Source organism: Halichoerus grypus, chromosome 7 (assembly GCF_964656455.1).
Source record: "Halichoerus grypus chromosome 7, mHalGry1.hap1.1, whole genome shotgun sequence".
Classification (NCBI taxonomy): domain Eukaryota; kingdom Metazoa; phylum Chordata; class Mammalia; order Carnivora; family Phocidae; genus Halichoerus; species Halichoerus grypus.
The window spans coordinates 145,334,898-145,356,225 of NC_135718.1; the positions used below are offsets into that span (position 1 = coordinate 145,334,898).

The 21,328-nt window shown below is 38.8% G+C and overlaps 1 long non-coding RNA gene across 1 annotated transcript; it reads right to left on the reverse strand.

Moving 5' to 3' along the window:
- Positions 1-3,247: 3,247 nt before the first annotated feature.
- LOC118539239 (uncharacterized) lies at positions 3,248-20,585 on the reverse strand. Its single transcript, XR_013449522.1, has 3 exons — positions 20,533-20,585; positions 5,598-5,705; positions 3,248-3,298 (listed from the first exon to the last, which is right to left on the reverse strand). It is a non-coding gene; the product is annotated as an uncharacterized LOC118539239 (long non-coding RNA).
- Positions 20,586-21,328: the final 743 nt, after the last annotated feature.

Below are 21,328 nucleotides of genomic sequence, written 5' to 3' on the forward strand. Positions count from 1 at the left end.
TTGTTAAGTGTCTGCCTTCAGCTCAGGTCATGATCCCAGGGTTCTGGGCTCAAGCCCCGCTTTGGGCTTCCCGCTCTTCTCCCTCTCCCACTCCCCCTGCTTGTGTTCCCTCTCTCACTGTGTGTCTCTGTCAAATAAATAAATAAAATCTTTAAAAAAAAAGATGTGAGAAACATAAACTATGTAGAAAAAATTATAAACTCGAGTACTATTAAGAACTTCTGTTAATCAAGAGATATATTAAAAGATTGAAAATACAACCTACAGAGTAGAGGATTTTCTAAAAATATATCCAAAAAAAGACTACTACCCAAAATATGTAAGGAACTATGAATCAATAAAATAAGTGAATTGAGAGAAAAGTAAGCCCAAGAATTGAACCAATATTACACATAGAAGAAAACTTTAATAACAAGTAAATGTAGGAAGAAAGGTTTAACATCGTCATAGTCAGGAAAATGAAAATTAAATCCACAAACATATGCTATGGCATACCTTCCCAATTGGCAAAAATGTAATTATTGGACAAGACCGAGTGTTGGGGAAGGTAGGATCTCTCATATACTGCTAGTGAGAACATGAATTGCTTCATCCATTTTGGAAAACAACTTGAATTATTTAGTAAATTTATACTTATTCATTCCTGGCTACCAGCAATTCCATTACCAGCAGGAATGTTCAAAACATCATTGTTGGTGGTTGCCAAAAACCGTAAATATTCCAAATGTACATCAATAGCAGAATGGATAAATAACTTTTGGTATGTTCATTACTTTTCTTAAAAGATCAAACTACAGCTGTATACACTAACATGGATAAATCATAAACATAATATTAAATAAACATAGGATTAAACAAGGAATAAAAAACACATTTAGTGTGATCCATTTATACAATTTTTATAAGCAGGAGTGTAAATAATATATATGAAGGATGCATATACACTTATAGATGGTGAAAGCTTTCTTTTTTTAAACAAAGCAAAGAAATGATTATCAAAAAAGTCAGAATACTAGTTATTCAAGGGGATGTCCATCTGGGAGGGGCACAGAGGGAGCTTTTAAACGACTGTCAATGTCTCCTTAACCTGGATGCTGTTTGCATAGGTGCTCATTTTAATATTATTATTTAAAACGTATATAGTTTTATGTATTTTTTGTATTCTACAAAATATTTTAAGTAAAAAAGAAAGAAAAGTGAAAGTTCTAGGAAGCTGAGTCTCAAGAAGACTTGGCCCCTTCCCTAAAAGGAAGGATGATCTGTCACCAAGGCCAACGCCCAAGATGTGAGACATTTGGTCAAAGCAAACATTTCTTGCTTCCACTTGTTGGACTGGATCACCTGGATACTTTTGCATTCTAGAGTTACAGCCTTTGATGACAGGGTGTCAAGAGACTAAATAGAGCGCCAATTCAGCAAGAACAGTAAGAATGTGTAGGTCACCCAAGCAGTGTGGGAAGTCTTTTTGTAGGTTTTTTAAAGCAAAATACATATTTACCCAACAGGAATGGACTAAAATATCTCCTGGTAAAATAAGAATGGAATTTCTCCATTTCCCAAGACTTCTCCAGTTCTATAAAATCATTTCTTTCGTGTGTGTGCCTTCTCATTACATATTCTCCTACTACCCAATTATAGGAGAAACTAAACACCACGTAGGGGACTTTTCAGTGAATGGCACCTTTTTAACAGACCAGCTCAGCCTAAATATAATTGCCTCAGGATAATTACTTTTAACTTCCTTTTTTATAATCCTAAAGTCACTTGTAATTATTGTTTGTTTCATTTCTGTGTTGTATACTAAAAATCTCTGAGATGGGGACCCTATCAATATTGTTCACCTCTAGAGTCCCAGCTCTTAGAAAAAAGCCCAGCATAGAGAAGGTGTTCAGCAAATATTTGTGAAATGATAAGTAAATAGACAAATGGACCCATGAATCAGTGAACATTTAATGCCACTTTCACTGACTCCTTCACACAACTGCAAGTGCAGGATTCAGAAATTTCTCTTCTCCTTGTTTTACTATCAAGGTAATTTTCCACAGATTCAGTGGATATACTAGTAAGCATGTAATTTAAAGGAAAACATAATCAAAAGGAATGTAAATTAAATTAAAAACAGAATATAAATATTTGCCATTTCAACACTCAAAGATGAAAAAACATAAAATAAAAAGGATAATAGTCAATTTTGGCAAAGCTGCAAGGAAAAGGCACTCTGCTATGGGAAATATAAACTATTAAAAGATGCATGAAGACAATTCATCAAAATGAACGAAAAATCTTCCAAATTCCATTTCTAGGCACCTATCCTTAGGAAATACTAAAAGATGCTCACAAAAAATAGTTGAACTTGGTTCACTGAAACATTGCTAATAATTGTGAGAAACCGGAGACATTCTAAATACCCCCCAAACAGGAGCTTGGTTCAACAAGTCAGGGTATATTAACTCAATACAATACTATGTATGAGACCTTAATATTTGTGCTGTAAGAAAATATTTAATGATATAGGAACACAGTCTTTATATATTATTGAGTTAAAAAAAAAGGAGATTGCAAATCAGTATGGTTGGTATCATCTGGTTTTGTAGAAAAAAAAATCATATATGGACACACAAAATGCCCAATATAAGCCTTAGAAGAATATGTATCAGTATAAGGGTGCTCACCTTTGTGTGGTGACATTATGGGTAATTTTTAGTCTTTCTCCTGCCTATTTTCTGATTTTTTACCTTGAATTTATATTTCTTTTATGGTGACAGGAAGTGGGAAAAGTTCCTTAAATTCTAATAAAAGATATATATAGCCATAGGAAAAGATTGGAAGGATGCACAGCAAATATTGAATAGCCCTTATCTCTGGGTATCACGTTCTGGGTTATTTTTTTTTTTCCACTGGAAAGTGTTTCTGCAGCAATCTTATATCACTTTTGTAACAAGAAAAGCCCTAAAATTCCATTTAATTGTAATAAAATGTGTGGCATGGCAGAGGAAAATTTGTAAAGCTGTACAGCAAAAACCAAGCAGCAGCTACTTATTCTTGGGAGTAGCATTAAGGGACTTGTATATTTTCTTCTTTCTGCCTTTTCAAGACTTGTCCAGCTTTTAGACTGAGTATGGACTATGTCTCTAATGAAAGCAAAGAAAATGTTATTACAAAGAACTTTTCATCCATCAAGTTACAGAGAAAAACGTCTCCTAGGATAACCAAAAGCCCCAGAAGAGTCACCTGAAGGTCCTGAAAAGTTGGTTGAATGGGCTGTTAAGATCAAAGCAGTATCTTCTAAGAATTGCCACTGAAGAGAAGAGAACAGTAAATCTATATCAATATGTTTATCAAAACCCAGGTCAGGTAAAATTGGCACTCAAAACATCAAAGTTGGATTCACAATGCTTGCTTTCACCTATGAAAGTCTAGCTACATTTAGTTTTTAAATACACAGAGTAATATGGAAATGGCAGGTTATCTGACAAAAATTAAATATTTCAATGGAGTAGTTGCTTTAGGAATTCATAACCTTATCCATTCTGAAACTCAACGTGTAAACCAAACATTGGAGAAGAGATGACCGTTGCCCTCAGCAAAGAAAGTTTGTAAGAGGAACTTTATGTGCTACACACACATCTTTGTGGATGGGAATTAACCTAAGGGGAAAGCCAGAAAGCCATTTTGAATTAATAAAATTCTGAATTTTAGAAGATTCTAAAAAATTGTAATTATAATACTATTTTATAGAGTAATTGCAGTTAGTTGTGAATTATTACTAAATAGGGTCTAAATCAATGATTTTTAAAACCATCTTATGTTTTTATAACATTTACTAACACATAAAGCTTTTTCATATTTACTTATTTTACTATAGGCTGTGAAGCAGTTAAGACAACCTCAAATGTTAGAGTTCCCAGCATCACCGAGAATGTGACTGAGAAAGGCTTTGAACCTTGGTCATCTGACTCTAAAGCCAATACTCTTCACACCACAAAACTCTGATCCAGTTCTAATTAATTGTAGATCATTGACAAAAAACAGTGTGCTCGTTCTGCATGGAGCACTGGGTGTTATGCACAAACAATGAATCATGGAACACTACATCTAAAACTCATGATGTAATGTATGGGGATTAACATAACAATAAAAAAATGTGGGGAAAAAAAAAAAACAGTGTGCTGACTGAAGCCCATAAAATCCTTCCTTTTCCTCGGTTGGTGGCATGTGGCATCTGAAGTCCTACGCCATGTTTCTTCCTCTTAACATCCTTCGGCGTGGAGGCTGCAGAAATATCCTGCTGTCAGGTCATGGTTGAATTATTATAGATTTCCACCAAGTGCAATTGCAATGGATAAGGCTTTGATACAATTGAAAGATTTTTGGTTTGGTTTTGTTTAATTGCATCACGAAGCCTGGGAAGAAGTGGAAGGTTGAAAGCAGGAGCCAGGAAGTAAGAAGGGATGAGGGAGGGGCAGGGACTTTAAAGGGTGCAGCCTGGGGGTGTGACAAGATGAGATGGGGCTGGCTGGGTGGGTCTGATGTAAGGAGGATAATAAAGTCACAGAGCAGCTGGTCGTATTACGCCACACTCAGAATAACATAAAAAGCCCACATACCACAGACTAATTTGGCAGTAATCTGAGATAGAAGTGCATTAATCCAATTACTTTTTCTGGCACCCCAAACCACTTACTACCTACAAGCTTTTAGGAGCTTCAATAACCCCAGGGCTAGAGTGATAAAATGAGCCCCAGAATAAACAAATTTCATTTTAGGGCAGTGTGAGTCACCACGGGAGGCCTTTATGGCCACAGGCCATGTTTCCTTACCAACGTGAATGAACCAGCTCCTACATTTCTGCCCCTAGGAAACCTCTTTCTCCTCTGTCCTATTCTTTAACCAGTGCCCCCAGCTTTGAAACATAAAACACACTTTCCTCCCCGCCCCAATTATACGGTGACAGTTGTTGATCTCACAGATAGAGCTCTCTGCTACTCTAAGATTTATAGACGATCCAAGTGTGCATGTGTAAAATCTCAGGTGACTGTGTTTGCAAACCCTGGTGGGTTAGGGAAGGAACATCGTTAGGTACTACACGGAGAGAAATTAAAATTTCAGAATGGGAAGAAAGAAGGTTGAAGAACCATGTGATCCACCCTTTCCTTCTTGCAGATTAAATACATAAAATAATATATTATTATATATAAAATACAAATATTTTTGATCTGTTCTTTTAAAAACATGAGATTTTATGGTTGGAAAAAACCTATAAATAAGATGGCAATTTGTTTGCATTTCACCTACTAATGTCAATCAGTTCATAGCAACCATCCACCTATCCTGTTGAAATGAATGACTTGTCCAGACTTAAGTAGAACGATTGCCATGATGGTTGGGTTGCCAATGACAGCTCTCTATTTAATTATTTTAAATTTTAAGCACAAATGAAATGCTGAAGTGATCACATAAAGCGACAACTATAGTAACTCAGGTTCCATTTCTTCATCTTTAGAATTACTGTGCCACAACTGTTTGTTTAGTAATAGGCAGCTCAACATAAGCTTCACTGGAAGGGAGTTCCAAAAACTGAACCATCACAAACTTACTTTCAAAACAGATGCCTGTCGTTGAGTCCACACAAGGCGGGACACTGACGATACACTGGAGAGTTCTCTGAAGTCACTTCCATATTACTGTGCAGTACAGTATAATGGCTAGAAAAGAATATAAAGTTTATAAAAACATAAAAAAGATGAGGTAACATGTATTGAAGCTTACATATCTATTATTAAAACAAAGCAGTAACTGTTGGAATTACTTAGAACTTAGGGAAAAAAATACTTTTCAGGGAATACACTGACTTTCATAGGGGACATTTTTTTTTTAGAATTGCCTACTCTTTAATAAGAGACAGTTCAATTTTTAGTCAGTTTCACTATTGTTTTGTTATTTTCTGTAGATGATGTCTCCCCTGATAGCCTGCCTCTGGGCAGGCAGCTCTCACTGGCCTGTGCACGCTGCCAATGACAGCTGTCCAGGTGTTTGTCCCCTGATGCTCTATAAGTCTCCTCATTTGGGGAGTCCAAGTGAAAGGACCTGTGGTCCCACAGGTACTGAGGACAGAGCTTAGACTGGGACTTCAAACACTTGTTTCAGAGAGTGATCTGATTTATTGAATAACCTCCCATTCCCCTTATCCTGCAATGTCAACTCTGTTAAGTATCAAGTTTCAGTCTTCGTATGGATCTGTTTCTGTGCTCCCTGTTGGGTTCAACATACCTATTCCTATGCCAGTCTACATTGGCTTAATCATTGTGGTTCTACAAGAACCCTGGATAACAGGTAGGGTAGGTGCCCACTGTGATTCTTTTTTTCTCTCCAAATTGTCATGGATGTTCTTGGCCCTGATTTTCTTCATTAAATATTTTAGGACCAGCCTTTCCTATAATCCTATCTGGCTCCATAGAAAAACTTATTGAGATTTTTTTTTATTGGATTTTGTTTGAATTTATAAGCCACTTTGGCAGGAATTATCACCTTTATGATATTAACTTTTTCTATTACATGAATTTGATCTATCTCTCCTTTTGTTTCCATTAACATCTATCAAACATATTTTAGATTTTTCCATAAAGATGGCTATGAATTTCATAGGTTGATTTTTAGGTGCTCTGTATTTTTACATTCATAAATTTCTAAGCCTTAGTTTCTGGTGTATAGAAATACAGTTGACTTCTATATATTGATTTTATATTACTAAATTCTCTTATTAATTCTAATACCGTACCTGTAACATGTTTTAGATTTTCTATGTAAACAATTATATAATCAATGAATAAGGGTGGTTTTTTCCTTCCTATTCAATTCTTTTTCCCTTTATTTTGTGTTTTGTGTGTGTGTGTGTGTATTTATATATTTGCTTGTCTTATGGCTCTGGCTAGGATCTCCTAAACAATATTAGAAATGGTGATACTGAAAATTCTTATCATGTTCCTGATTTTAAAAGGGATGTTCTTTACTTTTCTCTATTAGGGATGTTTGCTGAAATTTTTTTTGTCTAAAGCAAGACAAGTGTTTATTTTCCTTTTTTGATAGAAGCAAAATAATTGGAAATCAGATGCCTTCATTGAGAGCAGGACTTTTTTCTTTTTTTTTAGTTTCAGAGGTAGAATTTAGTGATTTATCAGTTGCATATAACACCCAGTGCTCATTACATCAAGTGCCCTCCTTAATGCCCATCACCCAGTTACCCCATCCCCCCACCCACCTCCCCTCCATCAACCCTCAGTTTGTCTCCTAGAGTTCAGTGTCTCTTATGGTTTGCCTCCCTCTCAATTTCCATCTTATTTTATTTTTCCTTCCCTTCCCCTATGTTCACCTGTTTTGTTTCTTAAATTCCGCATATGAGTGAGGTCATATGGTATTTGTTTTCCTTTGACTGACTTATTTCACTTAGCATAATACCCTCTAGTTCCATCCACATCATTGCAAATGGCAAGATTTCGTTCTTTTTGATGGCTGAGTAATATTCCATTATATATATATATATATATATATATATATATATATATATTCCATTTTATATATATATATATATATATACACACACACACACACATATATACCACATCTTCTTTATCCATTCATCTGTTGATGGACATCTGGGCTCTTTCCATATTTTGGGTATTATGGACATTGCTGCTATAAACATTGGGGTGCAGGTGCCCCTTTGGATCAGTCCATTTGTATCTTTGGGGTAAATACCCAGTAGTGCAATTGCTGGGTCAGAGGGTAGCCCTATTTTCAACTTTTTGAGGAACCTCCATACTGTTTTCCAGAGTGGCTACACCAGCTTGCATTCCTACCAACAGTGTAAGAGGTTTTTCTTTCTCCTCATCTTCACCAACATCTGTTGTTTCCTGAGTTGTTAATTTTAATGGTTGTTGAAATTTTTAAATAAATGCCTTTATCAGATTAAGGAAGTAATGATCTATTCTTATTTGTTAAATAGTTGTTGTTTAAAGACTAGGTGATTATGGTTTGTCTTTTGCCTGGCTCCTCATTCCCTGTCTTCTCCACTACCCACTCTGCCCATTGCTCATGTTCATCTCAGCAGCAGGATTTCACATTGTTGAACGATTGCCACCTTTGGGTTTGGGGAGTGGAGAGGGTAGAAGTGTATTTCAGGACAGGACAGAGTGAATCATTAACTGTTCTTTAAAGATTTGGAGATCAGTAATACAAACCTCATGGAGTCCTTCTGTTCAGCACATGAGATAAGATACTACAGATGATTGCAAAAGGGTCTCTAGATGGACTCTTAAGTCCTTGAGAGTGGACAGTGATAAACTCCAAGTGTGGGAGGGAGGACAATGTTACAAAGTAATATGATCAAGAAAGGGTGAAGCAGCATCATTCGTTGACGCTGACAGCTTCCAATATGAGAGAGAGCAGCATGGAGGGAGGCTAATTCTGAAAGGTTTGGTAGAAGAGAGACTGCAGACAAGCTTGGTGGACAGAGGTTATCAGCCAGGAAGCTGGAGTGAGACCAAGAAAGGCACAAAAGTGGGGATTAGCAGCCACACAAGGAATAACAGAGGCTTCAGAGACCACAGTGTTTTACATTCTGATTTTTTTTTTTTCCAGGAGAAAACTAAGGTACAAATACTTTAGTGAGATTTTCACAATGAGTTAGGGACAAAACTAGGACAAGAACTCAGGGCCCCAGACTCCATTGCAATTATCCCATCTCTCCAAAGTTAATCAATGATGCAGCTAGAAGGAGCTCAGTGTTCTTAGAATAACATTTTGCTTAGCTTTTATCCATCAAATACCACAATATCAACTCCTTCCAAATGACGGCATTCCCATTCTCAACTAGCCTAGCTAGACAAAACTCCTGGCAGGTTTTTCCAGGAGTATGGGTGGGCCAGGAACTATCATGCTGGCTGGGAAAATGCTGTGAATTAAAGAATACCTTTAACTTATTCATCATAGCTGTTGCAGAGGAGCCTCAAAGCATTGGCTCCTCTCCTGGAAAATTCAGTAACTAGTTTTGTGAGCCTGACTTCACTGATTGCACATCTAATTATTGGCCAATAAACTAGACCACCATTCTTGAAGCTTCTCAGTTTTCCATGTTAGTTAGCAGTACCTGAGACTTATAACTCAGATCGAAAAAGGCTTCATTGCTTTCCACTTGAGGGTTCTTAGCAACACAAAAGTCAATTTGAGAAGATGCAACTCCCTGGTTCAAAGTCACCCACGTGAGGATCTAAGGATAACAAAGCAAGAGTCTGGGTCTTCCCAAACAGACAAAATGAGAAGGGTTCTGAACCATAACACTCAAAGCATGAGTAAATATCATAAATACAATGCTGATCAAAGGAAGTCAGACACAAAAGAGTGCATATTGTACCATTCCTTTTATATAATAGTTTAAAAACAGGCAAAACCAACCCTTGTTATTAGGAGTCTGGAAGGTGGGGAGCCTTGCTGGGGCTAGTGACCCTGAGGGACATGACAGGCCTTCTGGGAAGCTTGTAAGTTTGTTTCTAGATCTAAGTGCTGGTTATGTGGGTATGGTCACTTCCTAAAATTTTGTCAAGCTGTAACTCATTATTTTCTTAATTTTCTGTATGTATGTTAAACTTCAATCACATTTGCAAAAAAAATAGTAATAATTAGGGGAGGGGGTTCTGGCATAAATTTCTTTTTTTTTTTTTTGGCATAAATTTCTGATTAAGGTGGAAGACAGTATTATGGTTGTCTCAAATCTCTACTTTCAATTTTACTTCTTTGTTTGTAGGTAATAGGGTTAAAGAGGAAAAGAAGGCAGAAACATGGCACGCATGTGAACCAATGTGACTGGGCATGAACTGGTTACGCAATTACATAGACTCCAAAATGGGATACCTTAGGAGAATCTTTAAAGGTATAAACTGAAGTTAATTCAAATTAATTATGCAAATATTCACCGTAATCTATTATATGCACAGAACAGAGAGTAACACTATAGGTATTTCCTAAAATTCTCTTTCCTTCACTGCAGGGTGGCAGCAAAAACAAAGCAAGGAAAAAAGACACAGAGAACTCAGATGGGAATAGAGTACCATAGGCCAAAGAGGGAGAAGTCTGACAGATAACTAACACTCTCAGAGTTTAATGGATAAAGAAACTCTCCTTAGTAATAAAGTGACACAGACTCTATTAGAGTAAACTTTGAATTAATGTCTATGTAAAGAATAAGGCCTTTGATTTTCAAAAGCAACATCTTACACAAATTGGAATCTGACATGCACAATATAGGACATAGAACAGTGTATTTTATCATTCGTTGGCTCTGTGTCAAACACTGGGAATACAGTATAAATAAAACAGATGAAGTCTCTGCTCTTATGGAGTCTGGTTTTTAGTGTGAATATTAAAAAGAGAGAGAACTTATGTAAATAAGTAGGTAAATACATAATACGCCAAATGGTAATACGTGCTGTAGGGAAACAGAGGTTAGGGTGAGAAGGTCAGGAAGTGCCAAGGGGGAGGGTTGCTATTTTACAGGCAGTGATTATGGATTATGGAAGCTCTCACTACTCGGGTGGCATTTGAAAAAAGGCTCAAAAGAAGTGAGGGAGTAAGATATATGGGTATATGGGAGAAGAATGTTCCAGGTCAAGGGAAGAGCAAGTGCAAACATCCTGTGGCAGGGATGTGCTTGGTGTTCAAGGAATGACCAAACCAGTGTTGCCAGAGCAGAGCAAGTAGTGAAAGCATGGCAGAAGATTAGCAGAAGCTCAATGGCAAGGGGTCTTGTGGACCATTATCAGAAGTTGGCTGATGCAATGGAGAGATGGAAGACATAGTGTAACTTAAAAATTCATTTTGGTTGCTTAAGTTTCAGAATATACCATACACTAGAAAGAGCTGAAGTAGGGAGATCCATGAGGAAATTCCTGGAATAACCCAGAGGAGAAATAACAAAGGCTTAGCCCAGAACAGCAACACTGGAAAAAATGAGGACTGGATGGACTCTAGGTGTGTTCGAAGGCAGAGTTGACAGAAATTCTAATAGATCCCATATGGGGTGTGAGAAAGAAGAATCAAGGAACACACTACAGTTTTTGGCCAGAGCAGTGTTTGGAGTTGAGCAAAAAGATCTGTACTAGATAGGAAGTGTGATATGATGAAATTTAGAATCCAACGAAAATCATGAAATTAGATAAGATTACTTAAAATGTCAATGTAGGTAGAGAAGAGATGTGAGGACCAAGTCCTCACATCTAGTCCTAGGTTGGTCAGCATTTCAGAGATCAGAGGGATGAGAACACACCATCAAGGGAGGCTGAGAAGGGTTGAGCACTGAGGTCAGAAGACCGAGACCCAGGAGCCAAGTCGAGGGAGTATCTCAAGGTGGGGGAGTGGCCAGCCAGCCCCATCCAGTACTGTTAATAGATCTACTGAATCTAGAAGATTGAGACCTAGACATTGGATAGGTCACTGGGAAGGTCACTGGTCACCTTGAGGAAGAGTTCAGTGGTAGGAACAAACGTCTTATGTGAATGCTTCAGGGTTGCACAACAGAACAGAAATCAGAGGTAGAGAGTATGTGCAACCCTTTTGAAGAGTTTTAGCAGGAAGACAATTAGATAAATTAGTGCTTTGTCCAGGGTTATAGTTGATGTGGTGTTCTAGAAAACACACCACTCAGATCTTTGGTGCCAGGAACATAGTTGATGAGCAGACTCTGCTGCTGTCCCTCTAGATCTACCACCCCATTTGTACCAAGACCAAGCTTGCCTCCAGCTTGCTCCTGGACAATGAGGGAGCATGGCAAAAACAGGATTCCCATAACGGATGACTGTGGCTTATAGTCTCCCCTCAGCATGGCCGATGATTTCCTTAGAAGTAGACTATAATTTGAGATTCTCCAACCCTATCTCTTTGCTTCCCTTCCCTTCCCATGTGTCACACCTGCATTATGACCCAAATTTCACCTTGCTTACTACTGTTTCTGCCTCTCTACTATAGACTTGATGGCTGTGTCTCAAAAGACTTGAACAAACATAGTTGGTAAGTGATGAAATAAAATTTAAAGTCTTAAACCTAGACAACACAGCTTCAGAGGCTGTACTGTTTAACAGAATTTTAATGCCCTCACTTCAGCGGAGTGTTGTCCGCAGACTCTGAGCAACATTGACTAGAATAGAGATGGACTTTCCTGGTTTTCTATACAAAGTATCAAGACATTGTGTGTGTGTGTGTGTGTGTGTGTGTGTGTGTGTATTTGGCAAAGCTCATTGTCTCTCTTTTAATACCTGTAGGTATATAACTATACCTAAATTAATGATAGTGTTTGCATTTCAGAGCATGATTTAAATAATTCTCAATGAATCTTTCCTCCATCTCTTCAATTTCCCAAATTTAAGATCCTCCCTAAGAATTGCTATATGTTTATCTATAAAAGGGATAATTATTAATTATTAACAAATCTCACAGTTCATTGATCTGTTCAACAAATATTTGTCAAGCTCCTGTTATGTGTTGGGCACTACACTGAGCACAGGGGGACACAAAGGGGAGGAAGATGGACATGACATCTGCCACCACGGAACAGCAACTGAGGTTTAGGGAAGATAAAGTAAGACATTCTCCTACCAACTGTTATCTGTATGGTATGCCACGGAGGTTAAGAACACCAGTTTTTCAACAAGATAGACCTAGGTTCAAGGACTACCTGTGTTACTTATCAGTTGTATGACCTTGAACAATTGACATAAACTCTCTAAACCTCATTATCTCTTGTGTGAAATGAAGGTACTAATCCTATCTTAGGTAACAGGCTATAAGAACTAAAGGAGATAAAGCATATAAAGCCCCTAACAGGTTTTTGGTAGATATGAGAAATATGTAAATGCAGCTGTCAGTTTTAGGTCTGTGATTTCTGACAAGATGTGCTCTATGTCGATGGAATCTTTGAATCTTACTTCCATAAAAGCCTCTAACAACCGCAAATAATTATGCCAAGTTACAATGTCCTGATGGAAACCTGCACACTCTCTCTCAGGCCACCACCGTGCAATTGACCCATTATCCAAGAGTGCTTCCCTTGTTTCTAGATCATCAGTGAACTTTCCTCCCTCTTTTTACCTGTTCCTTTGTTTGACTTTTAACTATTTTACTCCTTGTATGCACTTTGATTAAACTTGAGTATCTGAAAAGAAAAAAAAAATCAAATCTGCTTTTTAAAAACAAAACAAAACAAAACCCCATAAACTTGTTTTAGCTTTAGGATAAGATTTAACAGTTAATAAAAAAAAAAAAGCTACTGGTACAATTGGATAGGTAGCTAAACATGGACTTATTTTATTCATCCTCTTTTGTGTGCCTAAAACCCGGAAAATAGACAATTTTCTGTTATTTACTGTCATTCTCTGGTAATGACCTTGTTTGAGATGTCATTTCCAATGTGAACAGACACCATTTCTGACATCTCCCCCAATCTATCTACAAACAGAGAAAGCATGGGGGAACACACATCAGGAAAATGATAGCTCATTCGTGAAAAACATGTCTTTTCTTTCTGATAAATGTTGTTTTCAAGTTCAAATTTTCACAGTAAAATGCCATTTCCAGTGGGGAGAAATCGTCACAGAATCTTAGCAATTAAAGGTGTTCAAAAACAAAATTCAACTGAATAAATCTGAAGGTCTAATTGGCTTTAGTCAACAATTCGTGAATCAGGCAACAGCCCATCTAGCAATTAGAGAGGAGCTCCTAGGAGCTGTACAAACTAAAAGGATTTTATAAGCAGAAACAGGGTGGGACAAGGATGGTATTCGCAAAAAAAAAAAAAAAAGATTGTTTCAGGCAAGGTCACCTTCCCATGGGGGGAAGGGCAGAGGGTCTTATACAGATGATCTCGCTAGTGCTAATCATGAAATTCCAGCTTAATTAGTTTAAAATTCCACTCATAGGAGAAGCTGAAACTGCAGTTAGTTTAGACTTAAGTCTTGGTAAAACTTAGCACAAGTGACTCTATTTTGGAGCTGTTGCTTCTTTTTAACAAAGAGATATTAGATCTTATGAATCCCTTCAGTTTTTAAAAGAAGAAAGTGAGTCTGACAGGTTTGAATGTTACTGAGCCAACCAGTTTATACACCTGATCCATTAGTGGACCAATATATTCACTTCATGTTTTCTGCAAGATGGTGGACTCTGACATTAGAAGGAAGGGACTTCTTAAAAATGCATACCTTGCATTTTTTCAATCCTTTACTGTCTCGGCCCTGGGGGAATGGAATGGGTAGCTCATTGGTAAGCTGGTGAAGAAGAGGCCCATGCAGCTCAACTCCGCTCTTGGCAGTAGGCCCATTTGTACATCCCAGTGACAGCCCCCAAACCAGCCCCAACGAGGCCAGGTTTGACTATACTTGGTGAGCACCTTCACCCAATTCTGGGGACCAACATGAGGAAGGCTGCTTGGCCAAAAGCCCTAAAACCAGGACTCCTGTCCAGTCTCTCAGCCATAAAAGGGACATTTTGGCCTCCACCTCCCACTCCTTTTTCTCTCCATTTCTTCATAAGCAGAGCAGGGAAGAAAGATACCATTTATTGGGTCCCCTAAGACATCAACATTTTAGTACATTTAAAATTATTTTAGCCCACTAATGATAATAGTAATAGCTTCTCTGGGAACATAGCTCCTGAGGAAAGGGTGTGTGATTGTGTTGTTATGACCTACAGCCAGGTGCCCCAGCTGCTTATCTTGTTTGTATTAGGAACGTAAAGCCTGAGGGCAGGATTCTGAATTTGTGACAGATGATCAGACCTACAGAGGGTCCAAGTATCACACCTATAAATTTTTAAGGATCTTGGGCATAGGTTTGCCAGCTATGGATATGTGCATGGGGAGACGGTAAGCATGGATAGAACTAGAGAAGAGGATAGAGGGGGGCACCTGGTAAAGAAAAATTGTTTGTGGGCTACTTGTTAAAGTTGATAAGGAAAAGTTTATGCGAGAGGTACTACTGCAATGGAGTTTTGCAAGAGGGGAGAGAGATTGGGCTCAACTCCAAACTGGGTACAGTCAAGATGCAAGATGCAAGGTGGAGGTCAGTGCATAGAAAATTACTAAGAGGAAACATGGAGGCTAGGGCGATTGTTGTTGCTAGACCAGACTTGACACGTCTCTTGTTGAAAGCACACTAGTGATGAGATATCAAGGGTGGGAAAAGGAACTTAATCAGATATGAGGAGTGGTCAGATACCAAGGGTGGGGGACTTAGGCTAAACTGACTCAGCAGAATTCTGTCTAAAACTGGACTGAGCAGACCAAAGACAGAGCCCAAGTTCAGGGCCTCTTGGAGAAGAGGGCTCAGAAGAGCCTGACTCAGGTTTGGTCAAAGGACAGAGTTTTTTATTAGGAACCAGTTGAAATTTATTCAATAAGATTTCTTGGAGTGATGACCTTTCTTTCTTTTTTTTTTTCTTTCAGTTTCTCTTGTTTTCTTTTTTCTTTTTCAAGTTTTTATTTAAATTTTGGTTAGTTAACATACAGTATAATATTAGTTTCAGGTATAGAATTTAATGATTCATCACTTCCATACAACACCCAGTGCTTATCACAACAAGTGCCCTCCTTAATACCCATCAACTATTCAACCCATCCTCCCACCCACCTCCCCTCCAGCAACCCTCAGTTAGTTCTCTAGAGTTAAGAGTCTCTTTCTTGGTTTGCCGCTTTCTCTCTTTTTTTTCCCATGTGGTCATCTGTTTTGTTTCTTAAATTCCACATATGAGTGAAATCATATGGTATTTCTCTTTCTCTGACTGACTTATTTCACTTAACATAATACTCTCTAGCTCCATCCATGTCATTGCAAGTGGCAAGATTCCATTCTTTTTTATGGCTGAATTACACACACATATATATATATATATATATATATACCACTTCTTCTTTATCCATTCAGATGTCAATGGACATCTGGGCTCTTTCCATAATTTGGCTACTGCTGATAATGTTGCTATAAACATCAGAGTGTATGTAGCCTTTCAAATCTGTATTTTTGTATCCTTTGGGTAAATACCTAGTAGTGCAATTGCTGGGTTATAGGATAGTTCTATTTTCAACTTTTTGAGGAACCTCTATACTGTTTTCCAGAGTGGCTGCACCAGCTTGCATTCCCACCAACAGTGTAAGAGGGTTCCCCTTTCTCCGCATCCCCGCCAACAACTGTTGATTCCTGTGTTGTTGATTTTAGCCATTCTTACAGGTGTGAGGTGGTATCTCATTGTGGTTTTGATGTGTATTTCCCTGATGATGAGTGATGTTGAGCCTCTTTTCATGTGTCTGTTAGCCATCTGGAGGTCTTCTCTGGAAAAATGTCTATTCATGTCTTCTGCCCATTTTTTAACTGGCTTGTTTAGTTTTGGGGTGTTCAGTTTTATAAGTTCTTTATACATTTTGGATACTAACGCTTTATCAGATATATCATTTGAAAATATCTTCTCCAATTCTGAAGGTTGCCTTTTAGTTTTGTTGATTGTTTCCTTTGCTGTGCAGAAGCTTTTTATCTTGATTAAGTCCTGGTAGTTTATTTTTGCTTTTATTTCCTTTGCCTCAGGAAACATATCTAGTAAGAAGTTGCTATGGCAGATGTCAAAGATGTTACTGCCCATGTTCTCCTCTAGGATTTTGATGGTTTCCTGTCTCACATTTAGGTTTTTTGTCCATTTTGAGTTTATTTTTGTGTGTGGTCTAAGAAAGTGATCCAGTTTCATTCTTTCTGTGTTGTCTAGTTTTCACAAAACTATTGAAGAGACTCTTTTTTTCCATTGGATATTCTTTCCTGCTTTGTCTAAGATTAGTTGGCCATATAGTTGTGGACTCATTTCTGGGCTCTCTATTCCATTCTATTGATCTATGTGTCTGTTTTTGTGTCTGTCTTGGAGCAATCTCCTTTTTACCTGGGACTCTGACTTTCTTTGGAATTAAGGAGATTCATTCACTCAAAAATATTTTTCATTCATTTAACAATTTTTGTTACTGAACACCTACTATGTGCCAGGCACTGCACTAGGCATCAGGGAAACAATAGGGATTGTGATAAACATGACCCCAACCCTAATGAGACTGACAGTGAAATGAGGAATCAGGTAAATAAAAGAGCTACAACCCTTGGTAGCTAAAAAGATAGTAAGGAGAGCGTTGTTCTAGAAAATAATGGGAGAAGCTGTGATCAAAGAGAAAACAACCTTTAAATTGAGAAAGATGAAAAAGATAGTGTTGGCCATCCAATAAACCACAGGAAGCACATTCCAGCCACAGAGAGCACAAGTGCAATGTCCCTGAGGCAGGACAGAATTGAATGACACTGAGAACATCAGAAGGCCAGTATGGGTAGAACAGGGTGGGGATGAGTCAGACAAGTCATATGCTCTAGAAGGAGCTTGACCAGGATATGATCAGATGTGTTTTTCTAAAACATCGCTCTGGTCACTATGGAGAAAATAGGTTAATCAAAGACAAGAAAAAAAAGCAGGAACCTACTTAGGAGGAGTCCATTAGGGTAATCTTCGTAAGATTTGATGGTGGCTTGAGGAGATTAGAGAGAGAGGGAGAAGACGAAGCAGCCTAGGGGGTGGGGGGCGTGTACAGTAGAAAGAATTGTTTGGTGGTGGGACTTTCTCTCCTGAGAGTCAGATTGGTGCAGACGAGTCGTCTGTCAAGTGCAGTGCAGAAACTATACACTGGCCTTCAAATAGCTCTCCGATCCACAAGAATGTGGAGGACTTAAACTCTGTTAGTGATGCCAGCAATTAGTGAAGCAATTTGGTCCATATCCTTCACCTCTCTCTGTCAACACATATGTCTTGAGCACCTACTATGTGAGGCCAGGGAGAGAGCAGCAAATGAGACAGGCAAGAGCCCTGCCCTCCTAGATTCACATCATCGAGGGGACATGAAAAATTAATTGGCGAACAAATACATTTGTCAAGTCAGGTGGTAAGAATTCTTATGGGGGTGCCTGGGTGGCTCAGTCAGTTAGGCGTCTGCCTTCAGCTCAGGTCATGATCTCAGGGTCCTGAGATAGAGCCCCGCATCGGGCTCCCTGCTTAGTGGGGAGTCTGCTTCTCTCTCTCCCTCTGCCCCTCCCCCTGCTTGTGCGTGCTCTCTCTCTGTCAAATAAATAAATAAAATCTTTAAAAAAAACACAGAATTCTTATGAACTACAAATGAAACCAACTGGGTGAGGAGGTATTTGAGCAGAGACCTGAATGAAGGAGGGGAGCAAATCATGCAAAGATGGGGAAGAGGGAGGAAGGTCCAGTCCCTGTGCAGCAAGTGCAAAGCCCCTAAGGGGGTGGGGATAGGGGTGGGGCAGGTTTGGCATACTTCTCACCGCCCCCCCCAACCTCCCACAGATTCGGTGTCTTTCTTCCCATTTCAGACTACTTATCTTTCAGTCTCAACAATCCTAGGTCCTGTAAAACAGGAATTATCCCACAGGAGGTTGGATGACTTTCATTTTTCATAATTCCAAGTGTCTTTCACTAAACTAAGAATCACATAATCAAAAGTCTGTGACAGTACATTTAAGTACTTAAGCTTTGTACCCAGCTGAAAATTATTACCAAACTATTCCAGTTTAGACAGAAGAAGGTGTTATTTGGGCATTAGGAAGAGTGTGTGTGTGTGTGTGTGTGTGTGTGAGACAGAGAGAGAGAGAGAGAGAGAGAGAAATTGGAAGAGAAGGAAAAGTGAATGAGGGAGAGAAAGAGATTATATAACTTCAGACCACAGTGGCTTTGTGTGTTGCAGATGAAGTAATTTGTTTATAATTGCTCAGAAGACATGTTTACCTAAGGAACTGATAGCAACATTGAGCCGCCTGTCTGACTTTCAGGTTTATGCGTCTGTTTAGACAAGTGCCAGTGGCCAGGCAGAGTTGGAATGGAGAGCAAGTTCACATGATTCTATGTGTTCTGACCCACTGCCCTGGGCACCAGCCTGACCCGGATGTCTCATCCCTAACCATGGTGTGTATTCCCAGACTTCTTAACGGGCAACACAGCAAAGCCTTGGCCAGAGTCAATCTGATCATGAAGAAAGACAATGACACAGAGTCTGGGACCTCTGAGACTGAACTGACAACCAGGATTTTTAACCGAGAATTACTGTCCTCTGGAAAGCTGGACCCCATATCTTCTTTGTGAAATTTCCCTTCTTCTATGACCTAGAACTAAAATGGCTTTATATCCATTTCCTACTATTTCTCCGGGGAACCTGTTCACATAAAAAGTCCACTCTAGTGGTGCCTGGGTGGCTCAGTCGGTTGAGCATCCACCTTCGGCTCAAGTCATGATCTTAGGGTCCTGGGATCGAGCCCCATGTCAGGCTCTCTGCTCAGTGGGGAATCTGCTTCTCCCTCTCCCTCTGTGCTCACTCTCTCTCTCGTTCACTCGCTCTTGCTCTCTCTCTCAAATAAATAAATTTTTTTTTTTTAAAGTTCACTCTTATATAACAATGAACATGATCTCTCAGAAAACGACACGATGGAGTTGTCTCAATAGACCTTCTCTGAAAAAGTAGGTGTGTGAGCCCAGAGAAGGTGCCAGGCCAGATAAATCTTACCATCACATTAGCCCGCTAGGCTTGGGTGGGTCTTCATTCATGTGGACCTGTGAGAGGATATCGGGCCAGACCACACGTGGCCCATACCTCCAAAAACCCACCGCATCCCTCGGGAAAGACATCTCCAATCACCATCTCTTCAGGCTATGCCAAATGTGTCTTTCTCCAGTCACCATCCAGCTTGGTGCTCATCAGGTTGGTTCTATCTCTCGCCCCCGTGGCATTTTAGATTATTCCAAAATTAGGAACGCCTCTTCTCTCTGCACAGATCTTACACTGACTGTCCTCATTTGCCTGAAATGGGAATTTCAAGTACCAACAAATCAACATCTGCCCAAAGGTTCTTATTGCCCCTTTATTTCCAGGGCCAGGAACTATCCTGGTGTTAGTTGCCCTGCTCCTATAATTGCCTCAAGAGGGGGACCCAATTATCTGAATAGTTTAGGACCTGGAGCTGGAACAGTTCATTTTATCTTTGAGGATAAGTAACACAGAGAGGTGACTGTCACCTGTAGCAAAGGGTGACTGTCACCCTGCCACCACGACAGGAGTTTCCAGGACTTTTTATCAGTTTACTTAGAATAGATACAGTAATGGGATGTTCAGCCACAACTTCCCTTTTTCATTGTAGAGTAAGGACCTCTAAAAATTCTTTAACAAAAACATTACAAACAGCAAACATTCTAAACAAAAGGAATATTTCAAAGGGATTTTGTTGACATTACATATTTTTTGTCCCTTGTTGAAAATACATAATTTATCTCCTGGAAAAGAACATAGGTAATTGCTTGAGGCAATAAACAAGTGGCCGTAATCTATAATCTTTTCCAATTTCCTGTGAAAAGAAAGAAATGATAGTACATGATATTGTCATAACGTCCCCCAAAAAGAGGTCCCCTAAGAGTTACCTGTAACAATGGAGATTGATGGGTATGACAGGGAAAACTGCCTTGTTTCTCTTATTCTGCAAATTTCCACATCTCAGTGGCTCCCTTCCTGCCATTGCCAGCCATACTGCCAACACCTAGGATGAAGACCAGAGGATATGTCGATAGGAAGTTCAGCAGAGTGGAAAATTTAACCTTGGGTAATAAAACTCAGTCTCTTCCTCCCTCACTGATTTGGATAGTCATTTTTTTAAAATTATACTAAAATTTCTTATTTATTTAGGTCTATTTCTAGACCGCTCTGTTGCTCTGTTTAGTCTTCTGCCAGTCCCTTACTATCTTCCATATTGTAACTTATAATATATTTTCTATTAAGTAGGACTACTGCCTCTGCTGTGGGAGTGTTGGTGTTAATGTTTAAGAAATGTAAGAACTCAGAACACAGGACAACAGTCACCCCAGGTACAACCAAGTTAAATGTGCTCAGATATACTTAAAGTTGAATATTTACCTTATGAAATTATGATATAATATAATATAATATAATATAATATAATATAATATAATGTAATATCCCAAGCCTATTTTGCTAAATTGATAAGCAAACACAACTGCAGGTAAGCCCATGAATTCAAGGATGTTGCAACATTAGAAAGTTGATGTGTGCTCTATGATTAGATCAAAGAGAAGAACCATGTGATCATTTCAGCAAATGATGAGGGCAAAGGGCATCTGACTCAGTTCCCCATCTATTTCAAGTATGAAAAAAAAAATCTTAGTAAACTAACAGGATGGAAAGATACACATCTCAAACCCA